At 36.2% G+C, this 23,349-nt stretch overlaps 1 pseudogene; it reads right to left on the reverse strand.

Annotated features, from left to right (window-relative positions):
- Positions 1-17,096: 17,096 nt before the first annotated feature.
- Positions 17,097-23,349, reverse strand: part of LOC103752471 — a 23,252-nt pseudogene continuing 16,999 nt past the window's right edge.

A 23,349-nucleotide genomic window follows, 5' to 3' on the forward strand; every position in this document is an offset into this window, starting at 1 on the left:
GCTGTCTGCTGTTTACCTACTGTGAGACAATGGAAGGAAAAGACAAATGAAGAGCTCATACTGAGACTTAATAAATATGCATTTTATTTTGTATAAGATGCAGCTACTATATTTTTCCTAAAAATATGAATATTTTTACTCTCTTCCTTTAGCTTTAAAATTTTATTAATCTTTTCATATACGTATATGAGGTGTTTTGATCAAATCCATTCCCATTCCCTCCCCTTCAACTCCTCCCATATCTCCTCTTCACTTTTTCTTGACAACTTCGTGTACTTTCTTTTTTTTTTTTAATGGGTCTTTTTGCTAAAATAACATTCCCCCCTCTGAATAGGTAACCCTAACATCTTTCAGGGATAGATAAGAGCTCTGAAATTCTTTTGACATTTATGGCCTTTGGAAGAGAGTATGTTCCTAAGAGGCCCAAGATATTTTATCTTTTAGGCAAGAAACCGGCTACTTTTCTTTGGAGTCTTTTTATCCTAACTGCCTAGCCAATTCCTACTTCCTATTCTTATCACATCCTCTGCACATCAAAACACAGAGTCCACCAAGCAGCTGATGGTGTATTGATCATCCCATGTGAAGACTATAACAAGCTGATGTTTTTGATATTCAGCAGGAATACAGTGTGAGATGGAGTGAAGGGTTTTCTTCTTTAAACTGTTTAAAGTCTGTGGGGGGCACAGGGGTATGGATGGAGAGGACCCACCCTGGTATTGCCATAACTTGAGAGCTGTTTTCCCCCTGTAGACTCTGCAGGAAGCCTTGTTCATACTGCATTCTTCATCATGCTCTCACTGAGCTTGTTTGGTGAAAAATATTTCTTCCTTTAGATATTAAGGTTTGTGGTGTGTTAAAATCCAAATACTCTTTGGAAAGGATTTATTTTTCTAATATGTCCTCCAAAGGCTTATCAATGATAAGTTTTATAAATCCTAAGAACTCAATACAGTTGGGGACTGGAGAGATGGCTCAGTGGCTAAGAGCACAGGCTGCATTTGCACAGGGCTTGGGTTGATTCCCAACACCCACAAGACAGCTAACAATCCTCCCAAACTCCAGATGTAGGTTATCCAATGCCCTCTTCAGACCTTTGTGGAATGACACTCATGTGGTGCACTTAAACATGCAAGTAGACAATATACTCATATACATAAAATAAAAATAAAAAATAAAGAAAACTTTAAAACAAGAAATAAATACAATTTAAATGGGGAGTCATGATAGTATGTGGTATACCTATATACTGTATATGTATGTGCACATATATTATATCATGAAATCAGGCAGTAATAGTAAGGAGTGAACATAGTAGAATAAGGAGGTGTCTAAATATGATAAAGCTATATTGTATAAAATTTGCAAAAAAAATCAATAAAATACTTAAAATTTTAAGCAGTATTTTTCTCTAACACTGTGATTAATGTTTTTCAACTTTATGTATTTTCTATTACTCACTAGTTTTACTTCTTTATTTCTTTATTTTTTTCTGTTTTTCTTTTTTTAATATTCTACTTGCTATTTTTATTTTATATGTGTGAGTGTACCGCCTGCATGCATGTGAGTGCACCTGTGCCATGCAATAACATAGAGGTCAGAAGAGAGCTTCATATTCCCCTGGAACTGGAGTTAAGGATGGTTTTTTTATTTTATATGTGTGAGTGTACTGCCTGCATGCATGTGAGTGCACCTGTGCCATGCAATAATGGTGCTGGGAATCAAACCCGGGTCCTCTGCAAGAGCATTCAGTGCTCTCAACCGCTCAGCCATCTTTCCAGCTCCTAATTTTACTTCTTAAATGAATAGTTTTGATTCTGTTACTCGAGAAAAAAAAAAGCTTCCATCACTCAGATACCCTTACATCTTAATGCTCATAAGAACACTGACCTAATTACATACTTGTAGATGCCATTCTCCCGAGTAACTTGGATACTGTGCTTCTGCCCTGTTTGTACCCCACAACAATCATCTTAGTACTGTTATTGTTGTCATATAATATATACTGAACTAAGTTCAGAAGTCTTAAAAATTATTCATCCGAGCATTCATGAACAAGGAAAGAAGATGCCTTTCAGTTATCTGTATTTGCCCTCATTATCTTCATTATTCTTTGTGAAAGATGGGTGATGATTCATTGTTGATTTTTAATCTAAAATTTACTGCTCTGGGTGTTAAATGACCTGTTATTTTCTTTGTTTGAAATCTCAAATTTCAGATGAGTTGTTCCTGTCCATGGCAAAAATAACCATTTGATAATCACACTACAGGATAATGGATTAGAATCATGATTAACAACAGTGATTTTGAACTCTTCCAGTGTGGCTTTCAGGACTCACCTGGAAAAGAGAGGTGTGAAGATCTCCCAATAGAAGGATATAAGAAATTTTTCTCTGCTGGGGGAAAATGATTAACAGTCCTATACAGCTGAGATCCCTGTGAACTGTAATACTGACCACAGTGCAAGACAGGGCATTGGTGAAATAGCAGTCCAAGTGTTATGGGAATAACCAGCTACTTTCCAATTAGATTGAAGGTCCACACCACTTGTGGGAACACATACCTGGTTCTGTAACTACGGCCAAGATCCCATGGTTGGGGAGTTCACAGTGGTGGACTTACTACTATTATTCTGCTAAATACACTCTGCTAACATAACATTAAACTCTCTAAACTTGTGTCTTTCTTCCGTTTTTGATAGTTTTGAGACAAAGTCTTTCTCTAGCACCAGCTGTCCTTGAACTTGATATGTAGAACAAGCTGAACTCGATCTCACAGAGATCTGCCTATATCTGCCTCCTAAGTGCCAGGATTAGAGGTGAGCACCACCAAACCTGGCATATTTGTACCTTTCTATCCACAGATTAGTAAAGCTCTTGGATCTCATCAGAGAAGATTCTTTGTTTAAGGGACATTGATTAATGCAGAAATTCACAACTCAGTGTAGAGAATAAGTTTCAGTGGAGTGTTCAGCCACAAATGGGAGATCTATAACACTTCCACTCTCCAAGGCTGTGTGTGGCTGCACAAGATTAAACCAGTCAGTATTCCAGCATGGAGTGGGAAGAGGTTCATGAACCCCTACACCTAACTGAGGAACTATGGACAGTTGATGGCTTCTGAAGAAAAGAGAGTAATATTTTTAGGGCTGTGGCTTCTAGTAGGTAAACCATGCTCCAGTGAAAGATCACAAATTTTGGACAGCACAAATAGAATTCTATAGTTTTTTTTTCTTTTTTTTTAATAGACAAGAAGAAGTTGTGGGGATGGAGATGGAAGTGGAGCTGGGAGCAGTTAGGTACAAGAGTTAGGAGTGAAAGTGATGCAAATACACTTCATGGAATCTCAAATAATTAAAAATTAAAACAAGATAAAGGTTTCTTTAAATATAAATATTGATTATTATTTGATCATTTCTTATTGTATAATTTCATAAAATATCAATAGACAAGAAGAAGTTGTGGGGATGGAGATGGAAGTGGAGCTGGGAGCAGTTAGGTACAAGAGTTAGGAGTGAAAGTGATGCAAATACACTTCATGGAATCTCAAATAATTAAAAATTAAAACAAGATAAAGGTTTCTTTAAATATAAATATTGATTATTATTTGATCATTTCTTATTGTATAATTTCATAAAATATCACACTGCACTCTGTGTATCTGAAATATACTATGTAATTTTAATTTTTAAATCTGGAATTTAGGTGAACACTTCAAAGGAAATTTTAATTTTGCATAAATAGCTCTTGCTTGACAGCTTTTACAAATAAATTAGACTTCTCTGCATTTACCCAGTTGTACACCACCTTCCCCACTTCCATTCTAAAATCTTATGAAGCCCCAGAATTCAGACTTACCTTACAGGATTCAAAATATCATTTTTTTTTTCTTTTACGCCTCAACCCTCTACTACCCATGGTGTGTGAGAGAAACTAGGTGACTTTGATTTTATCTAAAGTGTTCATATTTTTAATGAGGCAAAAACAATTTTCAGTGGTTACGTTTCACACACCCCCAGGGGAAGAAATGAATAGCAGAAGAAACACAATTGTCATGGGGCCTTGACTGCAGTCCTTCATGAAGAATGATTCACCCAGGATATTAGCAGTGTGTATCATTGCCTCACACCTCACTCCTCACACTCTGCACTCATGCTCTGGCTCTTCCTGGAATATGTCACTGAATGTCCTACCTGGCCTCCTGACCAGAGACACATCAGATAGTTTCCAGTGCACTTGGCCTGCTGTCCTATTTCAATTAAAGAAAACACTGACCTGTCTAAACTCTAGGCTAAAGCTTGGAATCACATGTGCTTTCTGGGTGTCAATGAATTTAGAGCTGATAATTTTTGTCTTCTATCCATACAGTGTCTTCTATCCATACAGTATTCATTACTGCACTTCCTCTGAGGTTAGGAAAACTGCATGCACTGTGATCTCAAGCATCTTTCAAGATTAAGATGTATCTAAAGTAACACAGAATTCTTATTTTTCCTCATACAGTATACCCAAAAATGTATACGTAAGTATATGTATAACAGTTATAATTATAATTACAAAAATTATCATTGAAGTTTTCTTGATATAGTATCATAAAATATTACATATCCATCATCATAACAGCAGCTCTCCAAGGCATAATGAATTCTAACAATGGATTTTATTCACAAATTTAAATAGAAAATGCAAATTAAATTCATATATAACATATAATGCATTTCAAGAATATATTTTTCAGTGAAATAGAAGAGTCACCACCCCTACAATAGCCCATTCTCGTTTCCTGATTCTCACAAGCACTTCAAGCTAAAAACACCAAACTAAAGAAATTAAATGCTAGAATCCACATTTGAAGAAGAACATATGACTTTTGTCCTTCTAGGTCTGGTTTATCTCACTCAGTATATATTTTTTTCAGTGCTGCTTTCCTATAAATTCCATGATTTCATTTTTCTTTACAGCTCAGCAAAATTCCACTGGTATATGTATCACATTTTAATGATCGGTTGATCACTTGATGCACATATAGGATAATTCTATTCCCTACTGGTGAATACAGCAGCACTGAACATGGTTGCAAAGGTATCATCATAGAAGGGTAGTGTAGCTGGGTCAAAAGGCAGTTATTTCTCTAGATTTTTGAGAAACCTCCAGATTGATTACAAAGTGACCATGCTAGTTTATATTTCCACTGTTAGAGTATCAAAAGACCCCATAAGATTAACTACTCTAAAAACAAAATGTATATATTCTGTCTGTCAGAAAACCCACCATTCCAGTTGCACTGGTCAATCACATAGCCTAAGAACCACCCGTAGGTAGGCAGGTTCACCTTAAGTTGTGCTAAACAGATGGGCAGAATATCTAGTGCATTAAGAAGATGAACTTTTTTTTTTTGCTCACAATCCCCACCTTCTAGTGCAGTTATTGGGGATCTGAATGCCAGACATGTGGCTCTCCATAAATCCTGCTTGTCTCAGAAAACCATAATCTTTCTCTTTTCTTCTTCATATCCCTTTTCTAAGCACTTTTACTCTAAACTGTTGGGCTATTCTAGCATCTTGTATTTCTTTCATCTTTCTCTAAAGCTTCCTTCTCCCTGTCATGTGATTTCTAGCATCTGCCCTCCACATAGGATCCAAACCACACAGCTTCATGGCTTTTTTCTTATCTTCCTCCATTCTCCTTTTCAAGGCAGCTGCCAAGATTTCTAGTTTCCCTGCCCTGAGGAGTTTTCTTTAAATTCTAATAAAATTTTTCTAAAGCTTCCATTTGAGCCCATTTTAAAATTCTTTCATAAATGACAGCAAGAACTCTAAGCATGGCAGCTACCAACAGTCTGTGACTCCAGTTCCAGGGGATTTGACAACCTCTTCTGACCTCTGCTGTCCTTGCACAACTTTGGTGTACTCACATATATGCAGACAATACACTCATACACATAAATTAAAACCAAAATAATAAAATCGAAAAGAGCTCTTTAGGGAAAGCTGTTTCTCCCCCTTATCACCAGCAACACTGCATAAGGTTCTCCTTTCCTCACATGCTCACTACCATATGTTACCATTTTATTCCCGATGATGGCCATTCTGACTAAGGCAAGGTGGAGTCTCAAATTTGTTTTAATTTGTACCTCCTGATGGCTAAGTAGGTTGAACAGTTTTTTTTGTGTTACTAGCCATTTGTTTTTCTTCTTTTAATAATTCTCTGTTCAGTTTTGTTCTGTATTTTAATTAAATTATTGGGTTTCTTAACATTTAAGTTCTAAAATATTTCTTTTATATTTTAGAAAGTAATTGTCTACCAGACAGTTGGAAATGATTTTCTCCCATTCTGTGGACTCCCTCTTCTCTCAAGTGAGTTTTCTCTACTGTTAATGAATTTTAATGTTTTGCTATGCCTATATTTTGAAGCTTGCTCCCGCCTTTTTACTTTAGCAATTTCAGAATATCAGATGTTATTCTGAGGTGCTTGATTCATTCATACTTAAGGTTTGTGCAGGATGAGAGATAAAGATCTCATTTCATTGTTGTATATGTTGTTACCTAGGTTTTCCACCATCATTTGTTAAAGATATAATTTTTAGGATTTCTTTAAAAAGTCAGGTGACTGTTATTATGTGGACGTATATCTGGGTTTTCCACTCCATTTAGTTTATCTATGTGTTCATTTGGTGCCAGTACCATGCTATTTTTAGTACTATGGTTCTTTAATATAACTTGAAATCAGGTATGGAGATACCTCCCACTGTATTTTTGTTGTTATTCTGGATTGCTTTGACCACCTTTGACTTCTATGCATCCACATAAATTTAAATTTTAAGGTTTTTTTTTTTTCAATATCCATGAAAAATGTACCCGGAAGATGGATTGGTAATTGCACCAAATCTGTAGGTTGCTTTTGGTAGTGTGGCAGTTTTGACAATATTAATTTTTCTGAACATTCTCACCAGCACTTTTTATCTTTTGTTTTCATAGTGGTCTTTTTCACTGCTGTGTCAGTCTCAAATTCATCATTTACTAGGAATTATTGCTCCTGAGACTCTATTCTCTGATGCATTCTTGTTCTACAGAGGACTATCATACCCATGATCCTGTGAGTCCCCTTGGACAAATCCTTGGGGCTTCCCTTTGTTTGCTTCTTATTAGATAGCATACTTTCCTGGGTTTTGCATCTTTGTCATGGTTTTGTTGTAAAAGAACCTCATCATTCTGAGAATGAGTGGGAGTTGCTACTTTTAAGTATTTACATGTCTAAAAGCAGTTAAACTCTGCTTTAAATCATTTAAAGTACAATTTAATGTCTAAATCATTTTAAAATACATTTCTCTAAGAATTTTGACAAATTTCTGCATCCTAAAAATGGCAACTTTAGCCTAATTAGCTAGAATTTGAAACCAAGAAAAAATACTGGCTTAAGTACAAATGGACACACACCCACACACACACACACACACACACACACACTTAAAAGTACTAAATAATTGGAAAAATATTAAGAATTATTAGACTGAATTCTAAGGGGACTAGAAATCAAAAAGCAAAGTGTAGACATTTTGCCCTACAAATGTTTACTCATTCTGATATAACTCATCTCAGGAGGTGACCTGTTCTTACAAGGTAGGAGAGAACCAGAAGTAATTTCCATGTCTACTCTCAGTGGATTTGAAATTCCCTAGAATTTGAAGAAAATGAGGAACACCATCCCTGAGAAGTTGACATCTTGATCAATTACTTCATCAATTTGTGATTCTCATTTGTGCCCTTTACCATGGACCAGAGATTCTTAACTCTTTTTAGAGTCATTCTAATTTAATCGTTTCTCTAGAAACCTGTCTGGAAAACAGAATCTTAAAAAATTTGCTTTCATTAAATTTTGTGTATTTCATACAGAATATCTCAAACAATCTGAATCACCTTTATAGCCCTTTTCCCAACAGAACCTTCCCATAGCTCTCACCTCCCTAGAACCCATATACTCTGTCCTGGGTGTTAAGGCCCACTGTGTCAAATGAATGTCTTCAGACATTCCTCAATGCAAGTCCATCCACTTGTGGTCTAATCAGATCCCTCTCATCTATCAAACACCTATCATTTTCATTTTATTAACAGAGCATATCATGGGGGTTTATTTCCAGAAGAGTGGGTGCCCCACATTTACAGCTCCACTGGGAAGTCTACACTCAAATATAGATTCTGTGATTTTCCAATAGCTGCAGATAATGGTGAGAGAGGTGCCTTCTGGCATTCATGGTTTATATATCCTTAGCCCCTCACTACATGCAGCTAAGGTCGACTGATTGGGTGGGAGGGGTAACTGACCACCCCCTTGACTGCTTGATGCATGTGGGAAGGAGGTGTGACTATAGCTTGCCGGCATAGTGGTTGGAGGACACGTCCAGTTAACACTCCACTCCCTCCTCTGGCTCTTACATTCTTTCTGTCAACCTCTTCTGCAAAAGTCCCTGAGATAGGTGTGTGATGATCTTCCTCCTATTGTGGCAAGGAACTGAACTTTCAGGTCTCTGTATCATCAGTTTTCCATGGGCTGTTGTCCCATTGCAGTGGGATTCCATCTACTATAAAATCACAAACAGCAAGAAGCAAGAACATCTAAATAGTGGCTGCTGTAATAGCTTAACCTGTGGGAGTAAACACAAATCCTTGGATGGTACTTCAGCAGGTGCATCACATTCATCTAACAAAACAAAAGTGATGACTTCCCACTGGGGACTGTAATCTCCCCTGTGACAAGGGACTGGTCTGGTCTTCTGTACCAGATGTGTGTTCCACCCCTAGGAACAGGCATTATATCCAATTGAAATTTTTCTTGTTGTTCATATATTGGATGCTCCAGTGTTGCACCAGCAGGAACATCTTTTTCGTGTGTTGATAGTGCAACAGGCAGGGTCTGTTGTTGAGAAGAATTACAAGGGATAATCTCTCCCAGTCATCTGCATATCACCTTTTGGCAACATGAAAGCCACCCATCCAGTGGCAGGGTGTTTCCATCTTAGTCTAAGCTTGATTTCACCCTTTCCTGTGCTTACGTTAAGTAGTGTCTTCAGCAACAGGGTCCCTCTGTCCACTTCCGATGGACAACCAACATTATTGGCAATGGCCTTTATTGTCTTGGGGATCTTCAGGGCCCCTCAGGCCAATAGCTCATAGGGGGTGACCCATCTCTGGCACTGGGATTCTCACTGAATAACAATATTGCTTCTGGAAGGGCTTTCTTCCATCCTTCTAGGATTCCTTCTCTGCTTAAGGGTTTTTTTTTTATTGTGTATCTGAAGATTAAGATTTTTCCCCTTTATTCCCATAGTTCTTTGTAAAGCGCTCCTTCCCCCTTTCCATTTAACTACCCCATTTTTACATATTTCTCCCTTAGTAACACCTTTTTCCTACTGTTCTTTTCTCTTTCAAGTTCCTTCTTTCCCATTACCTCCCTGTTTCCCTTCCATATTCTTTGTCCCTGTAGTTGCATCAGTATATATTCTGACTTATAAGGATTTGGTGCTAGGAGCCATAAATCAGAGTGAACATATGTCTTTTGTTTATCTGAGTCTGTGTTACTTCACTTACTATAACAGTTTCTAGATCCATCCATTTACCTGCAAATTTCTTTATTTCATCTTTCTTTACTGTGGAATAGGACTCAGTTGTGTAAATGTACCACATTTTCATTAGCCATTTGTCAGCTGAGGGGCACTTAGGTTGCTTCCAACTCTCAGCTACTGTGATAAGAGAAGCAACGAACATGGTTGTGCAAGTGTATTTGCAATAGAATGATTCCTTTCGGTATATGCCAAGAGTGGTATAACGGGTCATATGGTAAGTAGGTTCATTTTAATTTTTAAAGAGTTCTCCACACTGAGAAAACAGAATTTTAAAATAATTTCTGCTTTAATTATATTGAGCATCTCACAGCATAAAGTAACTGTAAGGACCTTAACTGAACATAAGGAAAAACGTCATTAGCTTAAAGGCCAGCATAAAAATCAGACTTTTTAAAGGGATAAATAGAATTTCTAGGAAGGAAAAACATAGTTATTAAAGCTGATTATGCAATTGAACACCTAACAGAGCAGAGAAAAATAGAAAGAGAATTAGTGAAATGAAATATATGTGAAAGGTTCATAGTATGCCACCGAAATACAAAAATGTGGAAAAAGCATTCATTCATTGTCTTCTGATTTCTTAAGCTACAGTCAAGAAATAAGGTACCAGAGACTGGAGAGATGGTCCACCAGTTAAGAGCACTGATTGTTCTTGCAGAAGACCTGGGTTCAGTTCTCAGCACCAACATGGCAGCTAAAAACCATCTATAACTGCAATTTCAGGGACTCTGAAGCCCCTCTCTGATCTTTGCAAGCATTGCATTCAGGGGTGCATTTATATACATGTGGGGAATACATTCATACTGGTCAAGTAAAATAAATAATAATTTTTAAAAGTTTTGTCGTTTAAAAAGTGTATTGTATTATAATTTCATGCATGCATATCATACATTCCTGATTCTTAGTGAGATTGTTCTTGAAATCGTACAAGTTATTTCACTCTCTTTGGTATTCTAAAATTTCTTACTGTCATTTCTTTGTGTCAATTTTCTACTTTATTGGATTGGAATCATGTTGGGCCTTTCTAAAAGAAACTCCATTTATAAAAAGTATCATACTAATTATAATATAAATTTTTTTGTCTTCCCTATATTTCCTCTGATTGTAATTGTTTTGGTCTCCACACTTTCTGGTCTTTCTTCAAGTATCTTATGGTCTCTGGTTGTTTGCTAATAGAATAAAGCACTAAAAAATACATCTGGACATTCTGCACATGTTAGCTATATGTCAAGTCTAGGTGAGTACTGTATCTCAATTGAAAGACTACTGGTTTATGCTATTTCGTTGTGAGCCTCAAAATATCTGAATCAATGAGTATTTTCTTGAGTTCATCATATTCCCCAGAGAAAAAGTCTGTATGCTTCTTGGGAAGTCTAACTAGCTCTAACCACAAGGCTGAGTGGTCCAAGGCTGCTGTGACTTAATCTTCAAAGATGCAGAGTTCATCTCATTCTCTCATTTTCTGGTGTTTCCTTACTAGCTTTCACAGGGCTGGCTTCTCTAGAATAAAGTGTTCAAGGTCAGCCTCCTGGTAGACAAATATTGCTCTTCTGCCAGGATGAGGGAGGAGCAGAATGGAATACAAGTGCATCTCAGTTGCATCTTCTATAGGCACTACCCTGTCTTCCTGTTCCCAGCCTACTTCCTCTGACTTCCTCTGACTTCCTCTGACTGACACAATGCTCAGAAATATAACTTATGAATACCAAATTTTCTTTTTTCTTTTTTTTTATTGAATTTTTGTGTATTTCATACAGAGCAGCTCAAACAATCTTAATTGTCTTTATACCCCCATCACCATTGGCACCCTTCCATTCTCTCCTCCCCACTGGAGCCCATATTTGGTCATCCCTGTTAAGGCCCACTGGGTTGTCAGTGTCCCCAACCATTTCATAGTGAAAGTCCATCCACTAAGTCTATTCAGCCTATCTATAGTCCCCCCCCTTTTTTTTAAGATCAGCTCTTCTTCATGTAGCAGCAATCAGTTTCCAACTTTCCTGAGGTCTGCTGTTCAGTTTTCCCTGTTCTATGCTGGGTTATTGTCAGCCTGAGTTTGCATGGCACTTGTGTATGGTGCCACCATTCCCACAGAATCATATGAGCAGTTTCCCAAGAGCCTGGTCATGCACCTCCTCCCTGGCTCTTACAATCTTTCCACCACCTCTTCCATGATGGTCCCTGAGCCTTGGGTTGGAGAAGTTTAATAAATGGATCCTGACCCAGGACCAGCATTCAGAAGATTCTTGATCTCTACACTTTGTGTATTTGTGGCATTTTGTGTTCCTGGTCCTCCACTGCATGACAAAGTTTCATTATTGAGAACTGTTAGATTCATTAGTGTCCTCTTCATTATCCCTGTTATATGTTCCATGAGCCTTAGGTATAGATGTTGCATTGTAGATGTGTCATTTAGGCCTGGGAAACTCAGACAATGTCTATTTGTGACAAGTTGTGGTACTTTGTAATAGTCTCTGACTGGTGCAAAATGAACTTTGATGAGTGGTGACTAAGATATTTTTCTGTAAATATAAGGATACATATTTTACACATAGTAAGAAATCATATTATTCTAGCAATGTGACAGTACTGGGGTTTTCTCTAATATCTATAACCACTCCAGTCATGTGTATTAGGTTATGTTTACATTATCACACTTGGGTTTCTTCCCTTTGAGTGGGCGTTTAATCAAATTGAGTACCTGTTGATTGTCCCCAAGGTAAGCGTGCCACTACTGCACCAATGGTGTATGCTATGATGTCCATTGATGTGGTTATTTGGTCTTGAAGCTTGTGTTGGACCATACCTTAAGGTGAAAGGATGAAAAAAATATTCCAAGTAAATGGTACTAAGAAAAAAGCAGGATCTGCAATTCTAATATCTGACAAAATAGATTTCAAACTAAAACTAGTCCAAAGAGATAAAGAGGGCCACTTCATAACACAGACTCAGAAAAACAAAACAAAACAAAACAAAACGATGTATGTTCGGCCTTATATGTGGATCTTAGCACTAAATCCTTATAAGTGAGCATGTATCCAGATATAACTACAGGAACCAGGATAATGAAAAGGAACCAGGGAGGTAAAGTAAAAGAAAGAATCTGAGTGAGAAGAACAGTAGGAAACAGGCATTAATAAGGGAGATATGGATAAAAATGGGGTTATTTTAAGGGGAGGTAGGAAGGAGGGTTATACAAGGAATCTTGGGGTAAAGAGGAAGAAGAAGCTGAAGATTAGTGGGACCATAGGAGAAGGCTATTATTAAGGGAGAAATGAGAAAAATAGGGAAGCCACGGTGGGAGGGTTAGACAATGTGAGAGATAAATAATGCTTAGCTTGTTTAAAAAAAACAAGAATGAATCATATTAATCAAACAACCTACTGACAAATTATATGTACAACTAGCCTAAGGAATACAATACATGTCTAGCCAAGGTTTATCTGAAAATGTTTGATCTTTACCCGAGCTTTATCTACATAGCACATGGTAATTAAAAGTACTAGAGTTGTGGAACTAACTATCTTGGATGTCTAACAGCCAAACTTTGAGGCCTATTCTAATTTGGTCAGAGTGTCATAAAGGACAGTTTTTGCTCCTTGCCCTTCTAGGTTGACTAAGCTACAGGGGACTATGAGCATCACTCAGAATGTCCTATAAATGTGGTGCATCACCTGTCATCTTGTTCAAGGAGGCCATGGAGATCCCACCAAATGGACTTGAACCGTGTCCAGTCTACAAAGAGGAGGGTCAACACAGAAGAAACATTTCCTCCATGCTTCCAAGTGAAGCCAGCCACAGTCAAGCAAAATTTTTGGCTTAACCAGATGGAACCGGTAAAACAAGGAGCCAGTGACTCCTCCCAAGCCCATGTGACCTCTGAGTAACAGATCCTCAAACAACCTTAAGAGTAAAAACAAATTGTTTGATTTCGGTGTCTTAAACACCCAAAAGGAAAGTATAACCAAAGTTTAAAGGGATCAATATAATTCTTTAAGAACCCATGTGTGTAGCTAAAAGCTACTTAACTAGAAACAATGTCAGACAGGAGATACTTTCGTTTGAGTTGTTTGCCATGGTGGCCCAAGAGACTCCCAGACAGTAACCCAGCATAGAACTGAGCAAATGAACAGCACACACAATATTATCTAAAGGAATATTGGCAACCAGTTGCTACTAGATGAGAAAGAGCTGATTTTCCTAAAACAAGGAACTCTAGACAGGCTGACTAGATTCAGGGGATGGGCAAGCACTGGAGAATGGCTGGGGGTGCTGACAACACAGTGGATAGTAACAGGGATTACAGAGTATATGGACTCCTGTGGGGTCGGGGGAGACTATGGGAGGGTGCCATTTGGGATGTGAGTATATTGATGAGTAAGATTGTTTGGGATTTTCTGTACGAAGTACAAACAAAAAAAATCAACAAATTAAAAAAAAGTGATTTATATTTGAGAAAGAAGCAAAAAGTTTGCTCCATGTCTTAGTAGAGGTGAAACACATTACCATTGAAATTTCCCCAGTGATTTTATATCCATGCTCAGGTGGATCTCAGAAAGTAACCAACTGTGACTAGTAATAATCAGATACATAAAGGTTAGTGGTACGTGTGTAAACATCTACATGTTAGTAACATTAAAAATGAGATTTTCTGTGTGAAATGATATATTTTTTAAATGAAATGGAGATTTTTTAAAGGTTAAAACCTCATTCAATTTTATGTCTTATATGGTTTATACTGAGTTCAATATTGTATAACTGTATTAATTCAACTTTCAACCTAAAAATTTACAACCAATGTTGAAAGAGATGCATCTTCGTTCCAGAAATTGCCATTGAATATGTTAGTTCTATAATGAAATGCTTCATCTAATCATAGGGCTATTAAATAAATAATTTAAAAAAGAGGGCCACTTCATTCTGATCAAAGGAACAATCAGCTAAGAAGATATTAGAATCATGACATATGTGCACCAAACTCTGGTGAACACAACTTCATAAAAATAGTACTACAGGACTTTAAAACCTAGATTAACCTCAACTAATTAATAGTAGAGGACCTCAAAACCACATTGTCTCCATTAGACAGGTCCACAAGACAGAGAATAAACAGAGAGACATCTGAGTGAAATAATACCATACATCAAATGGACCTAACAGATATCTACTGAATATTCTACCCATGCACCAAAGAATATACTTTCTATTCAGACCCCCACGGAACTTTCTTCAAAATCAGCCACATACTGGGGCACAAAACAAATCTCTACAAATACAAAAATATTGAAATAATTCCATGCATTCTATCAGACGAGAATGCAATAAAGCTTAAAAACAACACCAGAAGAAATCATAATAACTGAATGAGCACATGGAGATTTCCTGCATGATGAATGGGTCAAAGGGGAAATTAAGAAAGAAACAAGTGTATTTCTGGAACTAAATGACAAAGACAATACAACACAACGAAAGCTCTGGAACACTTGAAAATAGTCCTAAGGGAGAAGTTTATAGCTCTAAGTGCCTAAAGTAAAAACCATAAAGAACACAAATAAATGACTTGACATTTCAACTCAAGAGACTTGAAAAGCAACAACAAATGAAACCCATACCCAGCAGACAAGAAGAAATAAGAAAAATCAGAGCAGAAATTAATGAAATAGACACAAAGAAAATAATACAAAGAATCAATGAATCCAAGAGCTGATTCTTTGTAAAGATAAATAAGATTGACAGACCATTAGGCCAGTTAACCAAAATAAAGAGCACCTCTAAATAACAAAATCAGAGATGAAAGGGGAAACATCACAACAGACACCAGAAAGATACAGAACATTATAACGGAATACTTTAAAAACCTATATGCTACTAAATTTGAAACCTAAAAGAAATGGACAGGTATCTAAAAGCATGGGAACCACCAAAACTAAACCAAGAATAAAAAAACCCAGAAGGGTACCTAAAATCATGGGAATCACCAAAACTAAACCAAAAAGAGCTCAATAGCTTAAAACGACCCATAACACATAAGGAAATTGAAATCGTGATACAAAATCTCCAGGCTGAAAAAGCCCAGGACCCAATGGATTTACAGCAGAATACTACCAGACATTTAAAGACGATCTATATCCAATACTACTTAATTCATTCAAAAAGATAGAAACAGAGGTAGAATTTCCAAATTGCTTCTCTTAAGCCAGCATCACTCTAATATCAAAACCAGGTAAAGATACAACCAATAAGGAAAACTATACGCCCATGTTCTTAATGAACATAGATGTAGAAATTCTCAACAAAATACTTTCAAACTGCATACAGACACACATCAGAAAGGTCATGCTCCATGCTTGAGTCAGTTTTATTTGAGAGATGCAATGATGGTTCAATATATGTAAGTCAATAAATGTCATAATTAATATAATTGGACTCAAAGACAAGAACATGGTCATCTCAGTAGATTCAAAGCATGCCTTTGACAAAAATTCAACCTGCATTTATGTTCAAAGTCCTAGAGGGAATTGCACTGAAGGGAACATACCTCAGAATAAAGCTATATACAGTAAACCCACAGCCAACATCATTCTAAATGGAGACTGGGAATGGAAGCATTCCTATTAAAATTTGGAACAAGACAAGGCTGTCCACTATCTCCACTCATTTTTAATATAGTGCTTGAAGCTCTTGCAAGAGCAATAAGACAAGAAATGGAAATAATTAAAGGAGTAATAATTGGAAAAGAAGTGGTCAAACCATCCCTCTTTGCAGACTATTTGATATTATACCTAAGAAATGCCAAAAATTCCACCAGAAAACTCCTGGAAATGATTAACACATTCAGTAAAGTGTCAGGTTTACAAAATTAATCTACAAAAGTCAGTAGCCTTTCTATATAACAATAACTAAAAATCAGAGAAAGAGTACATGCAAACACTCCCTTCCACAATAGCCTGAATATTGTTACTTCAAGATCTTAATTTTGGACAACTTTGTTTAACAAAGGACTCAATCTTTAAATTTATTGAGCTATATTTCCAATTTAAACAATCCAAAGAAGAAAATGTCTCTTTGAATTTTGTAAATTACTAATTAATTTTCACTTTAAATTTGGGTAGGATAAAATCAGGAGAATCACTAAGAGAAGATATGATAAAATTTCTCAGTTTTGGATTCATAAAAATTTCCATGATGAAATAAACATATTGATGAACATATGACTATATATTGAAAACAAATACGGTAAACCCATAGTCTATTTTTTAAACCTATAGTCTACTGATATAGACATAATGTTTGTAAGATTGCCACTGAGTTGAAAATTTCTAAAACAATCCTCTGATATTCAGAACCAGATAATATCAAAAAATAAGTCATCTTTTGTAAGAACAAGATAGTACAGCAGGTATCAAGTAAAGTTCATACAGGATAGAAATTACAGAACATTTTTTTTAGTTTAGTATCACAGCAACTAATATTTTCAATGTTTAGAGGTTTCTCGTCATTTTGCCATTGAAAATTCTGCATAGAGCCACTTTCATATCCCAGTTTCTTAAGCTATAAGTCACAGGATTTAGGCTGTGAGGTAACAGAGAGTAAAACAATGACATGTACAGGTTCAGCAATGATACAGATTTTGTTGTGGATCCCGAATATGCAACAAATCCAGAAAAGAGAAACAAAATTACCACAGACAGATGGGGGTATGCAGGTGGAGAAAGATTTAAATCTTCCTTGTGCAGAAGTAATTCTTATGATGACAGTGAAAATGTGAATATAGGTAATAACCATTACTATAAAACACAGGAAAGTAAAGCAACAGCTAGTAATAATAAACACATATTCTAGAATTTGTCTCCCACAGCAAGTGTGAGAAGTAATTGAATATCGCAGAAGAACTGATGTATTATGTTGGGACCACAGAAATGGGTACAGAATGTCCCTGAAGCATGAAGGGACCCATAGACGCACCCACTGAGCTAAGTTGCAGCCACCATCTGCACACAGGCAGCTCTATTCATCATGACCTCATAGTGCAGAGGGAGGCAGATGGCAGCATAGTGGTCATAGGACATCACCAAAAGAAGGGCAAATTCACTGCCTGCCAAAAATACAAAACAGAAAAACCTGTAAACACACCCCAGGAAAGAGACAGAGTGGATGTTGGTTAGAGAGTTGATGATGGATTTGGTAGCCATGACAGATATAGTATAAATACCAATCAAGGACAAATTCTTTAGAAAGAAATACATGGGTGATTGGAAATGCTAGAATACAGAAATGAGGATGATAATGAGGAGAATCCCCATTAGTATTGCCAGGTAAATCAGGAAGAAGAGTGTGGCACACAGTGTTTGCAGCACCTGGCCATCTGGGCAGCCCATGAGCAAGAATTCCATGTAGTTTGTCATGTTGGTTAGTGTCTCATTTATTGTGATTCTTGTCTGTGGAAATGAAAATAAAGTTAGAATTGCTTCAGTTATTTAGATCTCCCTCCCTAAGTTTTTTATATGTTGATTTTTTTATTCCATGCTTATGAATGCTTTTGTGATATTGTATTGCACAGTGAATGACATCTTTTAAATTGAATACATTTCCAATTATGTACTGTAAATTTTATAAAAGATCATTAAGAACAGTATAGCTTGTGTTATCAAATGATATTGTGAACTTTATGTAGTACGTAGTAATAAATGGCCTATTCTGTCAATAGAGGAAGGGTTAATGAAATTTGAAAGATTGCATATAGTTATAGGAATATTTAACACGATTAAGTTCAATATTAACTATTCATATATTCAAAGATGATAGGATGCATACAGAATTTCAGGTATTTCTTTCCTTATTTTCTTCACCATGTTATAATGTAGGTAACCAAGAAAAGATTATTAGGCATAGGAAAAGGAGCCTTTTGGCAAGATTAACGTGGGACAATGTTAATGCTTCTAAGATATAATTTTCATAGATATTCAAGGTCACAAATAAATGGCTGACTGATATTTTTATTGAAGTTTCAAGTAGATAAAAGATTATCTTTTTGAAAAATGAATAGAAACTGTAACTTTATTTTTCAAAAATATAATTATTTAGGTCACAAAGCAAGCCTCAAGTGATATAGTAAGTTTTAATAATTTATTGTATTTTATCAAATCCCAATGAGATAAAATTAGAAATCAGTGTAGCTAACTACAGAAACAATTTAGTACATGGATATTGAATAATACATGCCTGAATAATCAGCAGGTCATGTAAGAAATATAAATGAAAATTTTAAATCTTCAAATGAAATGAAAATGAAAATATAATTTACTAGCACCTTTAGTAAAAAGCAAATGCATTTCTAAGAGGGAATTTTACAGTTATTTTTACTTACATTAAAATTTCAGAGAAATCACCTAAGTAACTTTATGATACCTCTTAATGTGTTGTGAAAGCAAGAAACCAAACTCAAACCAGTAGAGAAAAAGAAATAAAAACAGGGCAGAAATTAATGAAATAGCCAGTAAAAAGATGTTACAAAGAAACAATGAAACAGAGTTGTTTTCTGAAAAAAATAAGCTAATTTGGCAAACCAATAGCCAAAATAATCAAAATGAGAGTGAAAAAAGCCTTAAATCAATAATATTGGGGCTGCAAAGCATAAATTAAACAAGAACAATGAAGTAGATATGCTCATTAGATAATTCTTTGGAAATCTATATTAGAAAAAATTCCAAAGGAAATAGATAATTCGAAACATAATAATATCAAGGTTATGTCAAGGGATGTAAGCTATGAGATCTATGGTAAGAATGATATTGAAACAGTAATTAAAAGTCTCTCCATAAATGCCCAGCAGACAAATTGGCAGCCACATCTATCAAAATTTTAAAGAATTATCACAGATGCTCCTCAAACTCTTGCATAAAATAAGAATGGCAGAAATGCTTTCACTCTCATTCCTGAAGTAAATAATATCCTGATACTAATGTCAGAGGACAGACTAAAAAGAAAACTGTAGATCAATTTATCTGATGAAAACAGATGAAAATTATGGGCTCGCAGGGATCTCAGAGCACCAGCTGCTGGGCGTGGCACGGGTCTCCCACGCGCCGCCGCTGGGGTGCGGCGGGTCACACACGGCGTCTGCTGTTCGGGTCCCTGGGGGCGGGTCCCTGTTTCTCCGCATTGCTGAGGCTCTCTGCTACCGGTACTGGTGGCTCTAGAGGACCGCTGTCAGCTGCCCGGGCGGGTTCCATTCCAAACTACCGGGCACTGCCTCGAGGTACGAGATCCGCCAGCCGCCAGATCACGTGGGGAGATACCAGAACAAGGAAAGCAGAATCTTCGTGAGTCGTTGTTTATGAAGAGACAGCCCTCTCCAGGGAGATGCAGGATTCAATGATACAGCTTCAGACACAGATTCTGATGCAACTCCGATTTATTAAGGGGAAACCAGGATATTTATACTGTGGGGGTAGTAGCAAAAGCCTTAGTTGATAGGTGCTTTGTGGGATGCCCCATTTACATGTGGTGGTGGGCTTCTGCCAGGCTGTCAGACAATGCCTGATTATCACACAGGAAAACCTGGCAGTTTCATGCTGAAGGACATGTGTCTGTGACAGGCCCTTCAAAAGGTGAGTCAGGAAGAGAGCAGGAAGGTGCCCCGCTGAGAAAAGGAGTCTCTGCATAAGAACGCCAAGCTGGCCTGCGGCTATCTTGCCGAGCCCCTTGGGCTATCCGGACATCAAGAGACTGCTACCTTACACAACAGGGGTCCCCAACAAAAATGTTCTTAATAAAATGTTTGCAACCTCAATTTGGCAGTGCATTCAAAGGATCACACTTCATGAGGTTAAATTGGTCTTCTTCCAGGAATGAAAGAATGTTTCAATTCCAGTCATTAAGTGTAATATGGCAAATAAACAGACCTGAGGGGGCATGCTGGAGAGATGGCTCAGCAGTTAAGAGCACTTGCTACTCTTGTAGAGGACCTGGATTCAGTTCCCAATACTCACATGGTGGCTTATAGCTACCCATAATTGTAGGTTCAGGGGATCTGATGCCCTTTTCTGGCCTCTGTGGCACTGCAAGCACACGGTGCACTTACAAGCAACCACTCACACATAAAATAAATAAAACTAAAATTATTTATTAAATAGATTTGAGGTTCATAGCCACATAATCCACCAGAATAGATGCAGAAAAGTCTTTGATAAAGCTCAGCATGCCTGCATGATGGCAGCCATGACAAAAGCATGAATAAAAGGACCACATCTCAGCAGAGTAAAGTCTGTGCATTACTATTGGCCTCCATTATACTAAATGCAGTAACACTGAATGCATTTCTTTTAAAATCAGAATGAGACAAGGACGTGCTCTGCCTCCACTCTTGTTTAATGTAGCATACCTGTGAGGACATTTCTAGAGTAGATCAAATTAAGTGGGAAGACTCACCCTAAAGAGCACAGCACCATTCCATGGACTTAGTCCTGAACTGCATAAGAAGGAAGCTAGTCAAGGACCAATATTCACTCTTCTCACCTCCCTGACTGCAGATGCAATGTGACCAGTTGTTCCTCAAGCTCCTGTCACCAAGACTTTCTTGCCAAGATGGATTATAACCTTGAATTGTAAACCAAAATAAATACTTTTTTCTTTCAGTTATTTTTTCATGATGTTCTATCACAGCAACAAGGAAAGTAATATCTCTTTTTCTTTACTGTTAGGAATGTCAAATTTCTTTAAATGTATTGAAAGGCTAAAATTGAATCTCTAATTTTTACATAAAAATGAAGACAATGGATATTATAAACACTGTGTAAATGTAAGCACTTCAAAATTAGTATTTAATATATCCAAAATCTTATTTTTACTGTAAGAAAACTTACTTCTAAAACTATCTTGGTTTGAATTTAAGAAAATTAGAATGAATGATAATTATTTGAAAAGTGTCAACAAATGGTGGTATGATAATTTCTTTTTCTTTTTTGACATTCTGAGACAGGGTCTCCCTATAGCCCTACCTGACTTGGAACTTGCTATACAGACCAGGCTGGCCTCAATGTCACAGAGATCTGCCTGCCTCTGCCTTTGGAGTGCTAGAATTAAAGGCATGTACCACCATGTCCAGCTATGAAATTATTTTTTACACTATGTGAAACATAGCCTGTGATAAGCTAAGGCTGTATTGCAAATTAGAACATCATTAGATCAAAATAAAATATGTAAGTAAATTGTAAAGAGAAAATGAAATATGAATATCTCATATATAAAGCTATGATGGGGCTATATGAAGACATATTGTTCACATAGAAAGCAATGTCAGCTGAACTAACTGAAGTGGAGATAAGAATGACATATATTAGGACTGGGGCTTGAGAAGAACAGAAGGGTATGGTCTAAGGGCACAAGTTAGCTGGAACCAGTGTATGTGTTGACATTGACGGATATGTTAATTACCCTTATTCAGTCAGTCCACACTGAATATCAATAGCCATATGTGCTCAAAATTAATGTAATTGCAAATTATATAACATATTTAAATCTAAAGGTAATGAATAAATAATAGCTGAACACTCTAGCTAAAAGATTGAAATTATCAAATTGGATAAAATAAGACTCAGTTAGATCCTAAGACAGGTGCTTGTGAGTGTGTAAACAGAAAATTGATATAATGATATTACTGTAACAGGAATGTCATAGAACAGGGGAACAAAGTGAAAAGATTATCAAATTCAATGTTGAAGCAAAATCTAAAACAAAAAGGCAAACCTGGAGTCTTATAAATGTATATATATATAATATATACATATACATAAAAGTTGAAAATATGTAATCCTGTCTCAATGACTGACAGAAACAACAGAAAATATAAATATATATTAGAGGATTTAAAAATGTTACAAACAAACATTAATCAACTTATAGTAAAAATATACCACATACATTTATTTCTTTAGATGTTTATGCAGAATATTAATTACTATGGACTAATTAATAGGCCAAAAAATACTTTCAAAAGAACTCAAGTTATGCAAAGTACTTTTCAGATCATGATTAATTGAGAATGAGTGTAACTATCTCAAAAATCTTTAGATAATAGAAATTAATCATTTGATCTACATAATTCAGAGATGACAAACACTTTCAAAGACAATACAGATAATATTAACCAAATTATGATGGAAATAAACGTAAGACATTTTCTGAATTTATCTAACCAATTGCATTGTAATCCCATTTTTCTGGATGTTTATATTACAAAAGAAGAAATATCAAAACTCAATTATGTAAACATAATTCGTAACATGCATTTTAAAAAATAATAAATTAGTCAAGTGTGGTGGCATACAGCTTTAATCCCAGCACTTGGGATACAGAGGCAGAGGCATTCTCTGTAAGACTGAGGTCAGCCTGGTTGACATAGCAAGTTCCAGGCCAGCTGTGGCTATAGGGAGACTCTAACTTAAAAAGATGAAAAAAAGGAATAAATTAAATCATAAAAGACTATAAGGAAATTATGAACAACTAATGCTGGTTCTTGGAAATGAAAACAACAACAAAAACAATGATTATATATAATATCTAGACTGCTGAATGGAAAGAAAAATACTAATTAACAGTGAGCATTTTTTAAGTAGCCTCATTTAGGATACTATATTAAAATAAAAATAATGACATTAATTAAAAATAAAAAAATAGATGAAATGGACAAATTTCAATCAGATATTAATAATAAAAATAAGTACAAATGGAAAT

The sequence above is a fragment of the Nannospalax galili genome, unplaced genomic scaffold (genome assembly GCF_000622305.1).
Source record: "Nannospalax galili isolate Female #2095 unplaced genomic scaffold, S.galili_v1.0 scaffold468, whole genome shotgun sequence".
Taxonomy (NCBI): domain Eukaryota; kingdom Metazoa; phylum Chordata; class Mammalia; order Rodentia; family Spalacidae; genus Nannospalax; species Nannospalax galili.